Here is an 18632-nt window from a genome sequence, read left to right as displayed (position 1 = left end):
CAAGCCCAGCATCGGGCTCTCTGCTCAACAGGGAGCCTGCTTCCCCCTCTCTCTCTGCCTGACTCTCTGCCTACTTGTGATCTCTCTCTCTGTGTCAAATAAATAAATAAAAATCTTAAAAAAAAAAAAAGAGAGAGGGAGAGAATTGGCTCAATGATGATTAAATCTCTTCCATTTAAAAGTTTCTTAAAATCCGTATTTTCCAACAATTATTTCAACTGGAAATTTCAGCAGTGAAATGTATTTCCCATGACTATGCTGAAGGAAAGGCCAGGGCTCACACACACAGTGCGTCAAGACGGGTCTGGGAGAGCTCTCCAGCGCTGCCCAAACACTGGTTTATACCTTCAAAGGCAGGGAAGGAGTTCCCTGACCCTGAACGCTGCGGGTCTGCTTGTCTGATGTGGCAGAGGGATGCGGTGGGGGAGCTGCACGAGTGTCAACTTCCTTGCCCTCCCTGGAGGCAGGCGGGCACCAACCACCCCAGTCCTCTGGACCCCGCAGGCAGGGACACCGGGCGATGCCACCGATGTATAGAACACTCTGGGACAGAAGGCAGCCCAGAGTTGAAGGCAAAAGGTGTTTTGCTTAGTTTCTTTCCAAAGATGAGTTAATGTGTTTCAAGGTCAACTAGAGAAAGGGTGCACCAGGCAAAAAGGGAAAAAAAAAAAAAAGTGTTTAAAAGGCTGCGGCTTTAAAAGCTTAACCAGCAAAGCCCCTCCAGCTTTCAGTCAATGGGAATCAAAACAATGATTTCAAGCTATTTCATTCAGTCTATAGGCAGGATCACTAGATGAAGGCTTGCTCCTTTCTTTCCTTTTCCCCCATTTCCAAACTGCGATCCATTCCCCACTCCTAAAGACCCATTTTGACAGAGTCTATTGTCAGCCTTTTCAGGACATTAGCCACCCCAACACAAACTCTTGGGCTATAGAAGTTTTCTGGGGGCTCTCTTCTCCCCCCCCCGCCACTGCCCTCCCCGCGCCTTCAAATCCTAGAGGCAATGCCGCAGAAACCTATAAGCGGAGAGGATTTCTAATGCCTGCCACTTGCTTAAAATTGATTTTCAGATGAGAGCTCGAGAGAGCCAAGTATCCCCACAGTTTGGAACACTCATCATCGCTGACGATGAAGTCATTTGCTGCCATAAGCAGAACAAGGGTTAATGACCCAAAATCGAATAAATTACTGGATTCAGATCCATCATTACCACTGGTTTTTTAAAAATCATCTGGAGCGAGTGAGTGTAGACTCCGGGCCATCACAAAGATGGACGCGGCTCCCCTTCCCCTCCTTTGCTTACAACAATAAATCCTTCCGAAGTGCATCTCAGGCTCACACACCAATTAACATTTCTCATACCAGTGCATGAGGGGCCGTGCAAAGTGATTCCATAGTAAATTAGTCTGGAAATTGCCTCGCATGTGACACTGGGAGATGTCCTCCGTCTTTGGGATGGGGGGGTGGTGGGGAGGCAGGAGAACTTTCTTCCCTAAGTGCCACTCCACGGTTTCACCCTGGACGAGGCGGTGGGGACAGTGGGGCAGGCGGCTCTCAGCACCACAGTAAATCTTCACACAGTTTATCCAAACAAAGACCAGTGTGGGGAAAGGGAGACACACGGGGGAAGCAGATGAATAAGCAAGATCAATTATGGTGGGGGGGTGACCCTGGGGCTCCGCTCCATGACACAGATCTCAAAGCAAATTGTGCCCAAGTGGAGCTGACACGGCTGGACTGAAAACAGTGTTCTCCTAAAGGATGTCTGCTCCCCCTCCCATTCACAGGCGGGCAGGGGAGCCAAAGGAGAGAATGAGAAAGGAGGGGAGAGGGGGGCAGAGAGGGGCCAAGGGAAGGGAGACAGGAGGCGGGTGAATGAAAAACCACACATAATGGTCTGGGGTTTATTTTACTGAGAGCAAAATGGCTCAATTTGAGCACTTTAGACTGTTGAAATTGGCTAGCGTGAGATACAAGGGTACCTCCAAGAGGACTGTTACATCGGCGGCAGGAGACTATACGACCAAGGGGCAGAGAAAAGGAAAATAAATATATAAATACACACACACACACACACACACACACACACGCGTGCTCACATAAGCACGGCTCCTCCATCCTGCAAACTTTCTTGGGACCAGGGAGAATCACAGAGGTGATTTGGCAACAAAATGCTCAGCTAAACATCCCGATGCCCTTACCTCCTCGAATTGCATCCCTAATGTGTGGGGCGCCCCGTACTTTGCCCTCCTGCTTTGTGTTCCGAAAATGCCACATCTTTTAAAAAAGAAGCCTGGTTTATTATTTAGTAGGAACAGCGGGTGTGGGTGTGTGTGTGTGCGCGCGCATGTGTGTGTGTTTTAAGGGCTGCTAATAATTCTGATCCCCCTTTCAAAAACAATCCACCCCTCACTAAGAAAAAGTCAGAGCGACTGACTAATGGGAGTAATTCAAAGTACCTCAATTAAAATTCAGGTTTTGGCCTTTCGAGCAGTCTATTTAAAGATTTTTTTCCCCTAGATTGGTTGTAGACAGATGATTATTAAATATTTATGTGTCTGTGAAAGGGGCTCTTGGAGCTTGGCTCGGCTGAGGGCTGAGCTTTTTGTTGCTGTTGCTTCTCCTCTCGGAGGGTCCAGGGAGTCATTACTTTATTTGGGGCCTTAACCACCTAGTTTCCAAGAGCCCCACATGCCAGCCCGGGGGTCTTCCTAGGGTGGGACGGAGGTACCCCGGCTCTCTCCATGTGCAAGGTGGAGACATCAAGGAACCTTCTCTCCATTGAGCTAATTCGGACTCTCCTTCCAAACTCAATCCAAATTCACTCCTCTGAGGAGTTTTCACTGATGACTTCACTCTCAAGGGGGCACAAGGACTCTCCGGTCTTTCGTGATCCTCACCAGGTATTTCCCTGTATTGGTACATTCACTCTCCAGGAAGAGAAAGTTCTGTCTCCTTTAATGGTTTATAATCTCAGGAGGCAGCATCTGAAGATGTTGCACCATCCACACCTTTGACTGGCTGGTTTAGTCTCCTTCACTGTGTGAAACAATGACTCCTTTTCAAATTCACCTGAACCCCTACACCAGAGAGGTTCTTGCCACAGCCCAGAACTTTCCTTTGGGATTATTAAGTCACCTTATTTTAGCACCAAGCTTCTTTGGGGGGAACAGAGAGAGTTCGAGCAAGGACTTCTCTGTGCTAAGACCAGGAACAAGGACATGGGTGGGTGGTACAAGACAGCCGCCACCTCTTCTTCCAGCAAGAATGGTTTATCGACATTTTTCTACGTGCAAAGGGCTGAGGAAAGTAAACGGTTTCCGCAAGCTAGAAATACTCCCTCACTTCTATACTCCGAAATATCCTATGGCTTTAAAGGTATGGAGAAATATGGATAATGTATCCTAAAAAAATGCAAATGGTATAGTCATATTTATGTAGTAGTCTTATATGTGGGGGGAAAATTGGACAAAGTAGTAAGGAGAAGACTGGAATTCTACCTTGGCGGAAGGGGATGAATCTGTTTTGTTTGGCTTCTAGCAATAAAGATTTACTGCTTTTCTAGTATGAAAGGAGACACCAATTAAAAAAAAAATACTTTAAAAGAAGAGGTCATAAGTTCTGCCCTCAAAGCTGACTTTCGTGATTAGTAAGTCCCTCCACCATCTGCAACAAAATCACCTGAGAAGGGATTTAAAAATACAGATGAGGGGTGCCTGGGTGGCTCAGCGGGTTAAAGCGTCTGCCTTCGGCTCAGGTCGTGATCCCAGGGTCCTGGGATGGGGTCCTGCATCGGGCTCTCTGCTCATCGGGGAGCCTGCTTCCTCCTCTTTCTCTGCCTGCCTCTCTGCCCACTTGTGATCTCTGCCTGTCAAATAAATAAAATCTTTAAAAATAAATAAATAAATAGATAGATAGATAATAAAAATAAAAATACAGATGCTAGGGACCAAAACTGGAACTTCTACTACAATAGATCTAGAGTATGGACACAGCCTGTCTCTGTTCCCCCAAGACTTTCTGATTAACAGACAAAGTTTGGTAATCAGTAGGCCAGCATATCTACCAGATATCCAATCTTCTGCTTCCATCTCTAAATCACAGTTAAAAACTTAGAGGAGTTGTTGACAGGATTAACAAATTTATCAGAATCTGCTCCTACTTTAAATAACCAGAGGAAGTTACATGTTGCTTTTGAGAATACTCTCTACCTTGATTACAGGTGTAGGTAAAAACCTGACCTGGACTACACCAGAATATCCAAACACGCTTTTTTAAAATGTTGGATCATTTCTCATTGTAATTTTTGGAAATTTACCTAGGGGTATATAACCCTATCTTTAAAGCTAAGCATCTTAAAATAATTACCCTTGAGGCTAGACACTCAACCAGTAACTTAGGATGTAAACTTGTAAATTACCCATTACTCACAGAGATGAATTTTAGTCAGTCTTTACTCATTGTTCACTGATTTATGAATTCATAAAGTTACTCACTCAGTCCCTCATTCACTCATTCAGACACTTAGCCAACAAACATTAGAGACTAAGCTACAGAACGCTGGCTTTACACCCTGCCTCCCCATCTTCATTTGATACCAAACGCTACCTTGTGGTACCAGGTGGTACCCAGCACTGTAGGTGATTAAGGGCAATCAGGCAGGCAGGCAGGCATGGCCATTCCTCCTCTCCATTAACCATGCTGTTTCCATTTGTTAGGCAGAAATTTTATTCCAGGAATTCCAGTCTTGGCCAGCTTCTTCCTCTCCCTCCCAGACCTTGCGAGCTCAGAGATGGCCAGCTCATTTTGACAGCACTTTCCTCCTTCAGCTCACTTCCTCAACTTGTTGACCGTCCTCATACAGCCTCTGCTAAGCACCATGTGCCATAAAACAGCCTGCTTTGCCACCTCCATCCAGGACGACTGATGCTATTATCTGTTTTTTCTCTTTTCCCACAGCATGTATGGCCTCCTAACATACCATACCATTTATTTATATATCATGTTGACTGTTTAATGTACATTATAAGGTCCACGAGCATGGTTGTCAGTTTTGCCCACAGATGTAATGTAAGCATTTAGGATCATGTCTAATGCACAGTGGGCACTTGAGGGAGGGAGGGGTTTTCTTCCCACCATGGGCCAAGCTTGACTTGAGTCAGTCAAGAAGGTTAATCTGCTGTTGGCAGCCATGAATCAAGAGGAAGGGTTTGGGGGATTATCAGCTTCCTCCGATTTTCCACCTGCCAATCCCCTCCAATTGTGGGATGCCTGGGAACAGACTACTGTCATATCATTGCCCATCCATCCTCTCAGCCAGGGGTGGCACTCCCTGCTCGGTTTGCTCTCTAAACGCTGGCCACCGCTTCCTTCCCCAGGAACCAGCACTTTGCGAAGGCCGGAGCCATTTGCTCATAAATACCAACTCCTGCTCCCCCCACCCCTCACTCAGACTCCAAACGTCCCTTCATTTATAAAAAACGGTTCATTTCAGTTTCTGTTCCCTATTCTGGAAATAGCTAAAATGAGGACCCCCCCCACAAACTGGGAAGACTAAGCTTGGGTTAAGTAAGCTTTTTATTGGAAGACGGTTAAAAAAAAAAAAAAAAAAGAAAGAAAGAAAGAATCAGCTTTGTCCTCCCAGTCTGGGGGTCCTTCAACCCCAAATTGCGTGCCTTTTCCAGGCTTGAGTCCTGAGGAGCCTTCTCAGTCCACCCTTTGCCCTCTCGTACAACCTGAGGGGTTCCCACAAGCCTGAGACTTTCCAGAAATGTAGAAATGAACTCCCCTTACAGAAGCCCAGTGTTGCCTTAGTGCCAGAGACCACCTGTCTCCTGTCTCTGCCATGCTCCTTGGTTCTGTCTCCCTGTCCTCTGCCTCAGCCCCTCACACCCAGCCAAGTGTTCTTCATTTAATTAAGATGCCCTCAGATGAGTGGGGCAAGAGCTACCTACTGGGTGCGAGGCCCTTTACAAATACTATCGCTAATACAAGTAACAACTCTGCAAATGGATTGTTATCCCCATTTTACAGAAGTAGAAACTAAGGCTCAGAGAATATAACCAACTTACACCCTAAGTCACCCTGCTAAAAAGTGGTAACTCTGGGATTTGAAGCTCGGAGCCATAGATTGTGAGGGCCATGCTTTCCCGCAACAGATGCTATGAACTGAATGTGTACTCCCAAAATTCGTAGGTTGAAGCCTCAATCCCCATTATGATGGTATTGGAAGATGGGGCCTTTGGGAGGTAATGAGGGTCAGATGAGGTCATGAGGGTGGGATCTTCATGATGGGATGAGAGAGACCAGAGTTCTGAGGACGAAGTGAGAAGGTGTCTGCCTGCATGTCAGGAAACGAGCTCTCACCAGGAACAGAAGCCAGTCCCTTGATCTCAGACTTCCAGGCTCCAGAAGTGTGAGAAAATAAATGTGTGTTGTTGAAGACCCCCAGTCTGTGGTATTTTGTTGTGGCAGCCCGAGCTGACCCAGACAGTGCAGCAAGGAAAACAGGAGCTCCCCCTGAATCCCCAGGGTCACCTCTGTAATACCCAGGCCAGTCCAAACAAGACTGGCCCACCTGGGATCCCTGAGGAGTGTTAAATGCTGAAGCCCAGGACCTGGCTTTAGGTGGGTGGGTGCAAGGAAGTCTGTTCTCAGTCTCTTTCACCCATGAGGAGCTACAGGCCTAGTGCCAAGGGCCCTCTTTTAAATGCTTGAATAATCAACAAAATCCCTGAGATCTGAAAAAAAAAAAAAATAGGTCCAACACATAAATGAAAAATTACAAAACTAAGACTAATAAAAGTTCAAATAAATTTCAACAGAAAGAAATATTATATTCATGGGCAGGTCAAGTGCAAATCAAGCCAAGCTCCTCTACAGTTTAATATAACAAAGTTTATCATACGAAATTTTATTTATTCTTAAGCCTCAAAACTGTGAAAATGATTTTTAGGATCCTTTCAAAAATTTCATATTGAAACCTCTTCGCTCATATTTAATGTGAGTTGGAGGGGGTCATTTTACTAAGTTTAATATGTTGTAATATGGGGTCTCTAAAATAGAGGTACTCAAGTTGTTCCAAGGTCTTAAAATATCCCTACTTTCCGGTGAGAAGTTCAGGCCGGCAAAATGTGTGTGATGGTTACCATTTTCCTTTTCGTTTGTGTTTACTGTGTTTTGCTAGAGCACCCATCATGGCTGAGCCGGGTTCCAAGCCAGGGGAAACCACAGCCCTGTAGGGGGACTGGAAGCCATGGGAGAAATCACCAAATAATGGCAAAGAATTTCAGACCCTTAGGCTTCTGTAGAAGGCAGGACCTCTGGAGAGGGAGTGCAGTGTGCTTCAAAAGCACCAGATTGGGAGTCAACAGACCTGAGTTCTATTCCCAACGTCACTACCAACAAGTCGTAGGACTTGGGATACACCCCCAGCTCCTAGAACTATGCACCCAAGGGGGATTCAATAAAATAGTTGAATGAATCAATAGGAGGGAGCTTAATAAGTCAGTTTCCCTAATGGCATGTGTGAAGACCCCCTGGGGCTGGAGGGGGGCAGGGGGACAGGCCGACTTTGAACACCAGGTGTTCTCCCCCATCCTGCTCCCAGCCACAGTCACCTGCCAACTGTAGTTATCTTTATGTAAATCAGACTTTCCAAAAGCCCTTTACTGCAGGGCTGGGAGGTGTCTAAGGAGACAGGGTCAGTAGTACATTGTGGGGTCACATGATACAGCTCTGAAGTGTTACCTCTTACCCAATATGCTGGGCCACCTTTGTCACAAATGCAAAGGGCTCCCTCCAGAGCCCCAAGCCTGTCCCTCTCAGCCCACCCTTTGCCTCCCGACTCTAGGTTCACTTCTAGGATTCATTTTCACCAGAGTCCCTGAACAGGGCTTTTCCAAAATCTCCGAGCAAAGGGAAAACAACCAGCTGGATTTAAAGCCTCTCCAGAACGAGGCACAGCCGGCCTCCTCCCCCCGCCTGCGTCCCAAACGAGGCTGCGGGGAACCGAGGCAGGCACACTGAGTCAGAGCCATCCCAGCACTCACAGACCCACACCCCAACCCCGCAACCTCCACAGAAGGAAGGCTGACAGCCTCCCACAAGACACACCAGCAGAAGCCATCTTCATTTGCAAGAATTCACATGTTCCCTAATTATTTCGAGAGGACTTTCAGACTTAGGCAATCGCCTCCCCTTTATCACTTGCCACACGCACCGTGTCAGAGCTCCGGCACTCATCAGCAACACCCTCCCAGTCCCGGCCCCCCACCTCCACCCCCAAAAACCCAAATAATTTCAAAAACATTTTTATCCTAAAATGTTCCCCTCAATTTAAAAAAAAAAAAAAATTATCTTCAAGCGAAGAGATTTCTTTCCATTTCAATCCCACAACAAGGAGAATGTCAGCCCAGCTTTTTTTTGACAGACAAATTATTGAATCAAAGAGAAAATGCCATTAAGCTCACAGGTTAGCAAGTGTCAGGAATGGTTTAAAGAGATATCCCCATTTATCTTCCAAACATGCACGAAATGTCACTAATGTGTGTTTATCATGTATAATCAGACAAAGAAAATATCGAAATAAAGTACTCCCGCATACAATAGAAATCTCCTTCCATCCTTCAAGATATCAGTGCTATTCAAATAGAATAATAATGATGAAGCCTCTCTCTTGAAAATGGAAATCAAGTGAAATGTAGATAGAAATGATTTTTTTTTTTTTTTTGGTAGTTGATGTACATTTCTAAAGTGCATTAACAGGAAATCCAGAACTTTTTAGGTCAATTATATTGTCAGTATTGTCAATGCCACTGAAATGAACACTCAAGCAGTGCCTGTTCTTGCTGGAATCAAGCTACAGAAGAACCCCCTAGACTGGGGACTCAGAGAAGAACCAGAGACACACTGGAAGCCTGACATTGTTCCAGCATGCATATATATGTATCTATATTTTTTTCATTCAAAGCTGTCCAAGCCCCCAGGCATTTTTGCTTACTATAAATTTCAATAGGAGGGGGAAAAAATCTACAGCTGATCTCAAACCTGGCTTTATTTTCCTCCCTCTTCTCCCCTCCATGATGACGAAGCATATTTTTGTAAGCCAGGTGCTATGACAACAATAAAACGCAGCCCCGGAGTGAATGCTCTGGACAGCGAGAGCACTGCTACGCATTCTGGACTTGCAAGAGACCTGGGTATACGAGCTGTCCCCTGGAGAAAGAGACAGCCCTTGCATCAGAACCGACCGTCCCTTTCCAGATCTGAAAAGAGCTGGTATTTCAACCTGGAGAGAATTTCACTCTTACTGCTTTCTCTCCCAACCGTCCCACCAGCTTTATGACTTATTTCCCCACTTTCTGGGTCACAAGTGTCCCGAGAGCAGAAACGACACCTGTTTTGGTGCATCACGGAGTCCACTGACCTTCAAGCAACTCATGCCCAGAAGCTGGCCAGTGAGCAAGAAAACAGAGAGCATAAAAAAGAAAACAGAGAGCATAAAAATGCTCAGAAGCTAGCCAGTGAGCAAGAAAACAGAGAGCATAAAAAGCTGGCCTCTCCCAACCTCACCTCCTCTGGCTCTGGGATACCTCACAGCCCCATGGAGAAATGGACAATGTCGTGGACATCCACGTGTTTGGGAGACAGTAACTTACCACTTCAAGAAAGTGTCTGCTCTCCCCAACTGCTGGCATTAAACTCCCGTGTCAGGTACAACGTAAGGAAAGGAGATGGATACAAGAGGAAAGAGTCCTAAAAATGTGGAGTACGGTATTAAGACAGCAAGCTCTCAAGTCAGCCAGTCTCCACCATCCAGCTGTGTGGTCTTGGACCCTCCATCCTACCCTGAGGATGGGGATACAAGTCACTGTTACCCCACCAAGGTGGGTGAGCTTCAATGAATTAAGATGCGTAAAGCCCTGAGGACAGCGAATGGTATGTGATAGGTGCTCCGAAAAATGTTTGCTATTATTTTTAATACCTAGTTCTTTTCTTTCGCTATACGCATCAGGAAAATGAGACTTTGGGACTGGTGCAACTCCTCAGGAATTTATGAGTGCCGAACTGGGTCCCAAATACGGTCTGCAGAGGCCCTGTAACTGGGTCACTCCATCAGCTACTTATTGGATGCTAGCGATCCACTAAAACATGGAAGCAAGTCAAAGTAGACAAGGGACAAAAGGAGGGAACATGAGGAGACTGTGGGGGATGGGTTTGAATAAAACCAATACCCTGAAAGAGGAGGCCCAAACTGGCTGCAGAGTAAGGTTGGTCATGCACCAGGGACATCACTATGAAATTCATCAAATCAAATGTTGTTTCTTCCACAGGCCCACAACCGTGTCTTCATCATGCTTCATCAATGATCTGTTTGCCCTCTGGCTTTCAACCCTAGCTGGGCTTTGCGGACCGGTACTAAACACATCTCTGTTGTACACTCTGCATCCAGCACAATGCCTGGAACTTGATGGGCATTCTCCCCAAATGTGGGAGATAACAAAGGGAGACAAGCTGGCAGGCGGTCCAGTCACCATAGTGCTGGACTTGTTGGGGGGAGGGTGAGCTGTCCAGAGGGAGAGCCCAGGAAGCCCGAAGATGCACTGACGGGATGGGAGATAAAGTTTTACCTCTTCTCCAGTTCTCAGGCTGCTGAGTAGCATGTGGACCACAAACCACACCTGACGGAGGGTTGTAGAGACAGCCTACAATCACCACCGTGTCAAATGAGGTTCACGTTTGTAGGGGGTGCTGTTCTCACCTCCACAGGGGGAGAAGGGCCAGCAATGCAGATGCCGCCACGGAGGCACACACGTGCTTCCCTGCACCCCACCCCAACCCCGACTTGCTGTCCATCCTTAGGCAAATTAGTGCACCTCTCTGTTCTTAAGTTTACCCAACTATAAAATGAGGACAAAAAATCTGCCTTTCAATTTGACATTTTGTATAACAACACTCAGACACAGGGATAGAAAATTCCTAGCCATTCTATTCCTAACAGTTTATCTTAAGGATATTATCAGAGGTGCGTTTAAAAGAAAAAAAAAAAAAGGTGTATTTCCTGGGGCATTCTTCCTGGTGCTAAGCAGAGCAGGGAACAACAGAAAATAACCTGCTTCCTCAACAACATCATGATGCATACCTCCTTTATAACAGAAGACAATGAACACAGTAAATGTTGGGTTTTCAAGGACTACTTGTAACATGGGTAAATGTTTCTAAGTAAAAAGCGTGAAACAGAATATTATCTTTATAGAATGATCCCAACCTTAAAAATATAATCCACAGATATATGTGTATATGCACAAAAGTATTATCTACAGGGTTGGATATATACCAGAATGGTTTAAGGGACTATTTCTGGCAAGTGTTGATTTACGGGCAATCTTAATTTCTTTCTTCTGATTTTCAGTATTTTCTGAAAGTTCTATAATGAATACACATTACATTTATAATCAGAAAAAAAAATCTTAAAAACGTAATTTTAGAAAACCCTGATCATATCTACCTCACAGCACTATTCTGAGGCTGGTTATAGTAACAGATGCAGAAGCACTTTGAAATGTATAGAATGATCCATAATTCAAGTGACTAGCATCATAGCTAGTCATTAAACATTTTTGGTTGACCCATCCAACTGCCCTCCTCCCAGACCAAGGCTATTCTGAGCATGGAACTGCGTGGTGTCCTACCATCTTACCCCAGTGCACTGTGCTAGACTTTGAACTCCTTTTAGAAGTAGCAAATGCAAAGCAAAGCAGATGACCAGTTCTGAGGATGAGAACTCATGAGCTATCCGATAGCCTGGAGAATGTCAACCCAGACCTCTTGCCACTAAACCAACCAACCAGACAAACTTCACACATTGGAAACTCCCCATGAGCTTAGATTCTAAGGTTCTGTATGAACCAGCCGGCAGTCCACTCCAGATTTGTTGAGGTGTATCCCACGGATGCTGAAGAAGCATTCATCCTGCCACCAGGAACACTAATTCCAAGAGGTCTCAACAAGCAAATGACGTCCCAGAGATGTTAGGGCCCGGTGGTGGTAAAATGCTTAACACTCTAATGGCTTGGCAAGTGTAAGTAGACCTCATATCAGCACAGTGATTCTTCCTACACACACACTTGGGCTTTTAAATTGTGCTTAACTTGGTGGGCTTGAAAGTAGATGAGCGAGTTTGAAATGTTGGGGTTTTCGCAGGCAAAGCACATTTATTGAGTCAGTTGGTCAGTCACTTATCTAAAGCAATCATTTTACCTTAGAAACTCTAGACCCTGAGATGTCTCAAAGATCTCTGAGATCCAGAAATTCTCCCTTGAACACAATCCAAGGGCCAATAAATAAACCCCACTCATGGCGGGAGGCATTACATCGAGTCTCCTTGTCTCAGAAAATGACCTGCACATCACAATAAGCCACACTCTATTACTGTAGGCAGCAGTGTAGATCAGGGATGTAGACTGGCAGTGGCTTCAAAAGGAAAAATCCACACTGATGTCTCATACTGAGATAGCACAGCTCTTGGTAATTCAAAGCACATGCGGATGGATCAACACACATTGTTTCAGCTCCATCTCACTACAAGCCTGGAAAGGCAGGTATGATGAGGGCTAGGAACCACAATTTAAAAATAAGGGAAAAAGTTAGAAGAGGTCCGTGATTGACCTGGCCGAGGTTATGCAGGCAACTGATGAAAGCCAGCTTCTGAAGAAAGCCAGCTTCAGGCTCCAGTTTCCCATCTAGGGCAGTCAACTTGCCATTGAGAATGACCAATGGTAACCAAGCCTGGAAGGGCAATTCAGAGCCAGCAGCTAAGTCAGAGATGTTAACTGTGTATCCAAGAATCCTCCTTGTGATTCAAGGACCAAGGGAAGACCAAGCAAACAAGTTTCTGCCATGGGAAAGTAAAGAACCCAAAGCTCCTTTTTTCCTCAGAAGGCAGCTTTTCTGAAAGGAGGCAGGACAGAGTCATCTTATCCTCTTGCTTCTTCCTTCTCACTTGCCCCCACAGTAAATGCTTGGGAACCACAAATTGGGTAGCCATGCTCTGAGGCTTGGCAGCTGTTTCCCTCTCTTATCCCCAACCATACAGAAAATAGAAGTTGAACCACATTCCACTTCTCCAAAAAACTTTATACACATGCATGAGCATTCCCCAGAATATATGTAATAAATTGGAAGAGCACCCAAGTAAATAAAAGAAAGATCAAAAGGAAGGTATGAGGCAGCCACATTCAACTCTGCACTTGAAAATTTAAATGAATACTCCTTGAGAGCAAACTACAAAATGCTAACCTTGAAGTGCTGAGTGGCAGGAAGAATTATGGGTTATTGTACTGTCAAAATGCCAGACAGCTGTATGTTGAGTTGCTGCGTTATTTAGACAATCAGAAACTTGGAAGCTAATGTGACATATTTTTTTCGGTGTGAAAGCTCTTGACATGCATCACGATAATTTCTAAAGGGACAAAATGTTATATAAAAAACATGGTGCCTTCAGGAGATGGCCTCATAGGTAGAAGAGCCCCGAGCAGGCGAGACAAGACATCAACAACTTGGGCTTCCCAGAGGTGAGTACCATTTCCTTCCGGTCTTAGTCCAAGCATAGTGGTCCCAAGCAACACGGAGCACCCAGACTCTGGCTTCCTACGCCCACCACCTCAGAAACGCTCCTTGAGTCAGCTGCCTGGCTGCAGGCTGGGCTGGGCTGGGCTGGGCTGGGTAAAGCCCACTAATTGCAGGATCATCTCCCATCTGGATGAGCAATATGGAGATCACACTCAGAGGATGTCACTGGAGATCATGGCACTGTGCAAACTGGCAGTGGAGATGGGGCGATAATTCTACCTCTGTCCTCACAAGTTCATTTACCCTCCATGTCTGTTCTTACTCAGGTTGTGGATAAATACAATCAGAATAAATGGCAGCCATTGTAAAGGAGTTCCCAGCTTTGAATGCCAGGTTGGCCCAAGGTCAGCATGGGAGGCAGGCCATGGCTGGTTGCAGCTGAAATTCTGCCTTTAATATTTTGACTACAATTAAGATACAAATATCACTGAGACAGGTGACACATTGAGCTTTCATGAATCATCTCTAATTTATAGCACATGAAAGTTCTGAGAACTGGTTTCCTGGGGGGGGGGGGGGTGGGGAGAGCAGGTGGGCATTTGCCATCCAGGTGAGGGAGAGGGGCTTATGGAACAGATAGGAAGATAAGCCAGAGAAAAGTCCTGATAGAAGGGACCTGCTGAGATGCTCTGTATGGATTTGCCTTCTCTTCTCTGCATTTCTTCTTTACCAAAAGGAAAACTATCTCAGTGAGGAGAAGAGAAAGTGGCTGGAGACTGGTGGATCAAGGGAAATGTTCCTCTCCGAACAAGCACTTCCAGTCAACAAGCACAGGCTCCATCCTGAGGCCACCTCTACCACCTGTATCAATAGCATGACCTTGAGCAAATTTTATTTAATCACAGTTTCCTTAACTGCAAAGCAGGAACAACAATAATAACATCTTCAATTGGATGTTGGAAGATTATGTGGGTTAATTACTTAGAGCAGTGCCAGCCAGGTGACGATGTTTCTGCTCAAATATTAGCACAGCATCCTCTTTTTCCTCTTCCTCTTCATCATCATCACCATCATCATCATCACAGCTAACATCCAATCCCTATTGCCAGCTGCAGAAGGTGACTCCCCCAGGACACCTTTCCAAGGACAGCAAAGCAACTTTGAGTCACAGAGTTTCCTGTGCTCTCTGCTACGTGATCCCAGAAAGGATCCCACACCCAACCCTCACCCACCCCAGGGAAAGGCCAGCACAGTGTGCCATGCAGAGAAGCAAGCCCATTGCCTAGATGGGAATCACCTGGATTGAGATGTCACCCTTCCACAAGCTCCGCTAAGAGTTTTAAGTAAAGACACTCTCTCCTTTTTTTTTTTCCACCTTATTAATTTTTATTTTTATTTGACAGTTAACCTGAATGTTAAGATAATACCCTGTAACCTGGGTACTTAACAGCTGATACATAGCCAGAGGATAAGACTGGTAGATGAATGAATCTGAAGCTGATTCCCAAAGCTGTGCTATTTGGCTCTCACTAGTGGGGTAAGATTAGGATTACAGTGACTGGGGTCTCTGCCTTCCCACACAACAGGGCCTTGATATTCTCCACTTACCATTCCCGGGGTCACTCTGAGGAGGTGCTCAAACCTCTGGGTATGAGACCGATTACTCAAGCTCCCCGCACAAAGGGAAGAGAGTCAAAGTCTGCTAGAGGAAAGACTGTTCCTTTTTCCAGTATCAGGGATCACTTCTTTCTGAAGTCAGGAAACATCTATACCCTTTAGCAAATTAGCACAGCAGGTGTGCTCACCAGAAATGTCACTTTTATGAATCATTATGGCATTAATTCTTGCCTACAATATGCATAAATGAAGAACTGCAGGCACGATCTATCCAATTCCATCCAACTCTTGCTTGAGTCATGACCATAAACACAGAAGTAGATGCAAGGAAGTCCTGCATTTGGATGGATAGAAGATTCTCCCCTACTCACTATAAGGTGCCTATCAGGAGCACTGACCACTGACTTTCCTAATCTTCCTTTGCTACTTAAAATGTAAGTCCTTATATATGACAGAAGCTACATCAATGCTACCCCAGTGGATGACACATTGACAATCCTGTAGGAGATAGGTTCATATGACCAGTGACCCAAAAACATGTGTTAAAGTCAGAAACACTTTGAGGCTTGCTACCTTATGACTCTACAGAGTTTCTTAATCTATCTGGACCCCATTTTCCTCATGTGCATAATGCAGAGACTATCATCCAGTGATAGGACTGTTATAATTAAATGAGATGATATATACCAAATGCCCCAGGACATAGAAGGAGCTAACTAAATGAGTTGTCATCATCATCACCATGACCATCATCAATGCAAATAGTATCTTGGCCTTACGTGTCTCTGCAGACTACCACGCATAGTAAGGAAGACATCAAACACTTTGTCCACTCGAATCCATATTCTCATAAGTCAGGGACAGCAGAGTGTTGTCCTCTGGGAGGTAAGCAGGAACACTGAGGCTACATATAGTCACAGGGCAATGTGACCTAAGAGTTCCTTGAATTGGATCTAAGTCTGGTCCTGGCTCACCCCTAACTCACTCTGTCAGTCTGGCCAGGGCAGTTCACTCAATCATGCTAGGTTTTGGTTTCCTAATTTAAAAAACAAAAACAGGTAACTTCTCTTTCTGCCATGGTCCTGTCCCTGTGCTTTAATAAAATCACCTTTTGCACCAAAACAATAAATAAAATAAAATAGACAAAAACAAAAACCAAGAGAATGTGAACTGTCATCATTTCCCATTCATCACCCCCCATAGGCATCACTAATCAACCACAGAACTGCTGAACACAGCGGCAACTCACGATTTTTCTCAAAACAGTACCTATGGAATTCATCACCATAGGGTTTTCTTACACAATATACATAGTTGCCATCCCTAAACTAAATGATCCCTGAGATTCCTCTCTGTAATAACAGGTCATGATTTTATAACCCTTTACTAGATGCATTTAACCAAACCCCTTCACTCATACTAGAAGGTAGGCAGGGAGAAGCTTCAGCCAGACAGGAAAAAAACCAGGGAACCTAAACCTGACTCTCTGGGCAGAAGAGCCCTGACTGGTAAGAGGTACCCATTTGTCAACAGTGCTTTGAGACCCTAACTTTTCTCTATTTCCATGTTAAGCTCATTATGTATATCTGCCCTATATTCTCTTCCTCCCACTCACCACCAAGCAGTCACAAATATTACCCAAACATGTACACATCTGGGTGTGTGCCTATACACACACACACAAGTAGATACAAAGTGTGCCTATGTGTTTACATGCATCGGCATGTACAGATTTTTTCCAACCCTCCTCTTTCACTTTTGCCCTCAACAGTTTCTCTCTTTAGGCCTCAGGGACACAGCTCTGTCGACTATTTTTGCCAATTTTAAGCCTAAACTATCTACTCATGTCAATTTTGTGAAACATTCAGCTCCATTTTGCAGACGAGGAAGCTGAGGTTCAGAAAAGTTCAATGAGGGCCATCAAAGAGCCCTGCTATCTTAGGGAAGAGTGGGATTGCAAACCAGGGTGTGCGATTCCAATCCAGGGCTTTTGATTCCCACAGCTAAGCTCTGAGTGCAGCCACTCACATGTTGCCGTGGCCCAAAGGTACCCTTCTCGAGATGCCTTCCTGCTGTCTCCAGATGCCCTGCCCACACCCACAATCTCCCTGCCCTAGTCCTTCCTATATCTCTGCCTGGGGCCTGGCAGCCTCTGGCATTTCCCACGTACACAGTTCACCAAACTGGACCGTTGCTTCTTTATTATCTACACAAATATTCTTAATTATTTCTCCTCCAACCCAAAGTACTTATTTCTTATTTATGGGTGTAAATATAAAGCCAGCAGGGCTCATATTTCACAGGGAGCCATTCCACCAGCATCTAGAGCCTTCCAAATTTAAGGAGCAGGAGAGCTGATTCTCTGCCCGTTTCATTATAAAGGGGTTTACCATAAATATTAGAATTTGAATTCCACCAAGTAATGCATTAATAGATACTAAACCATTAATAATTTCTGTACTTTTTCATAAATGGGCAAAGTCCAATAAATAAACTATATCTTCTCCACAGCAGAGCAGGGTTAACAAGTACCAAGGAGATTTCAAAGACAAACTACTGGTAGGGGCTGCCAGGAGCGAAGATTCATAATGAAACTACAAATTCTAGAGACCCATTTTTTACTGTCCACCATGGCAAGTATCTAAAATTAAATGCTAAGCAGAAATCCATCCTGGAATCTGACACACAGCAGTTTAGGTAAACAATCTCTGAAATTAAAAACAGATTCTGGATAATAAATAAGTCCGTGTGTGGATCTCTCTGATAACAGATACCTCTCCCTGATAAATCAAAGGCACCAGCCCTACCGAGCCTTTCTAAATTAGGCCAGATGATTCACCTAAAATATTTCATCTCCTGTCGCCTGTCTTAATGAACGGCAGTAACAGATAGCTTCTTACCAGTTACTGCATCGGGGCCAAAGGCCTCCAGGCTAATTACACTGAAGGCCTGGGGAAGGTGGCCCGTCTGGGAGGAGCCGGTGGACGAGGAGGATTTCACCATGATACTCATTTACTTGGTCTCATGACCCAAGTCTACTAGCTTCACTTGCAACTGCCCTAGAATTCTAGAAGATGATCAGAGTCAGAGATGAATCAGAATCAGAGATGCCAGATATCAAAGGTAAATAGCCCATGGTGGGGGGGGGGGCGGCAAGGAAGTGAATCTAAACTTTCCCATTCCTAGCTGTGTGAACTTGGACAGATCGCGGGAAATCTTCAGGCCTCCCTTTCCTCATCTGTGCAGCTGGGATAGTAACAGCTGCCGAGCCTGCTTCCTGGGGCTGTGGTGAGGTTCAACAAGAATATGCACACAGAGTTACTCTGCAGGCCCAAAACACTCTTCTCCTATTACTATAGGCAATATCATTCAGTCATTTATTTGCCAAAATTTCTTGAGCGCTCCTTATATATCAGGTGTTAGGGATACCTTACTGGCCAGAC

At 45.1% G+C, this 18632-nt stretch overlaps 1 protein-coding gene across 3 annotated transcripts in view; it reads right to left on the bottom strand.

The window, feature by feature from the left end:
* The window catches only part of LRMDA (leucine rich melanocyte differentiation associated), a 1046803-nt gene that overhangs the window by 494981 nt on the left and 533190 nt on the right, over positions 1–18632 (bottom strand). The gene's annotated exons all lie outside the window — the stretch shown is intronic.

This window comes from Mustela erminea, chromosome 14 (assembly GCF_009829155.1).
Source record: "Mustela erminea isolate mMusErm1 chromosome 14, mMusErm1.Pri, whole genome shotgun sequence".
Classification (NCBI taxonomy): domain Eukaryota; kingdom Metazoa; phylum Chordata; class Mammalia; order Carnivora; family Mustelidae; genus Mustela; species Mustela erminea.
Note: the sequence above shows the minus strand (reverse complement) of the source record. Positions and strands in the feature narration are given on the sequence as shown.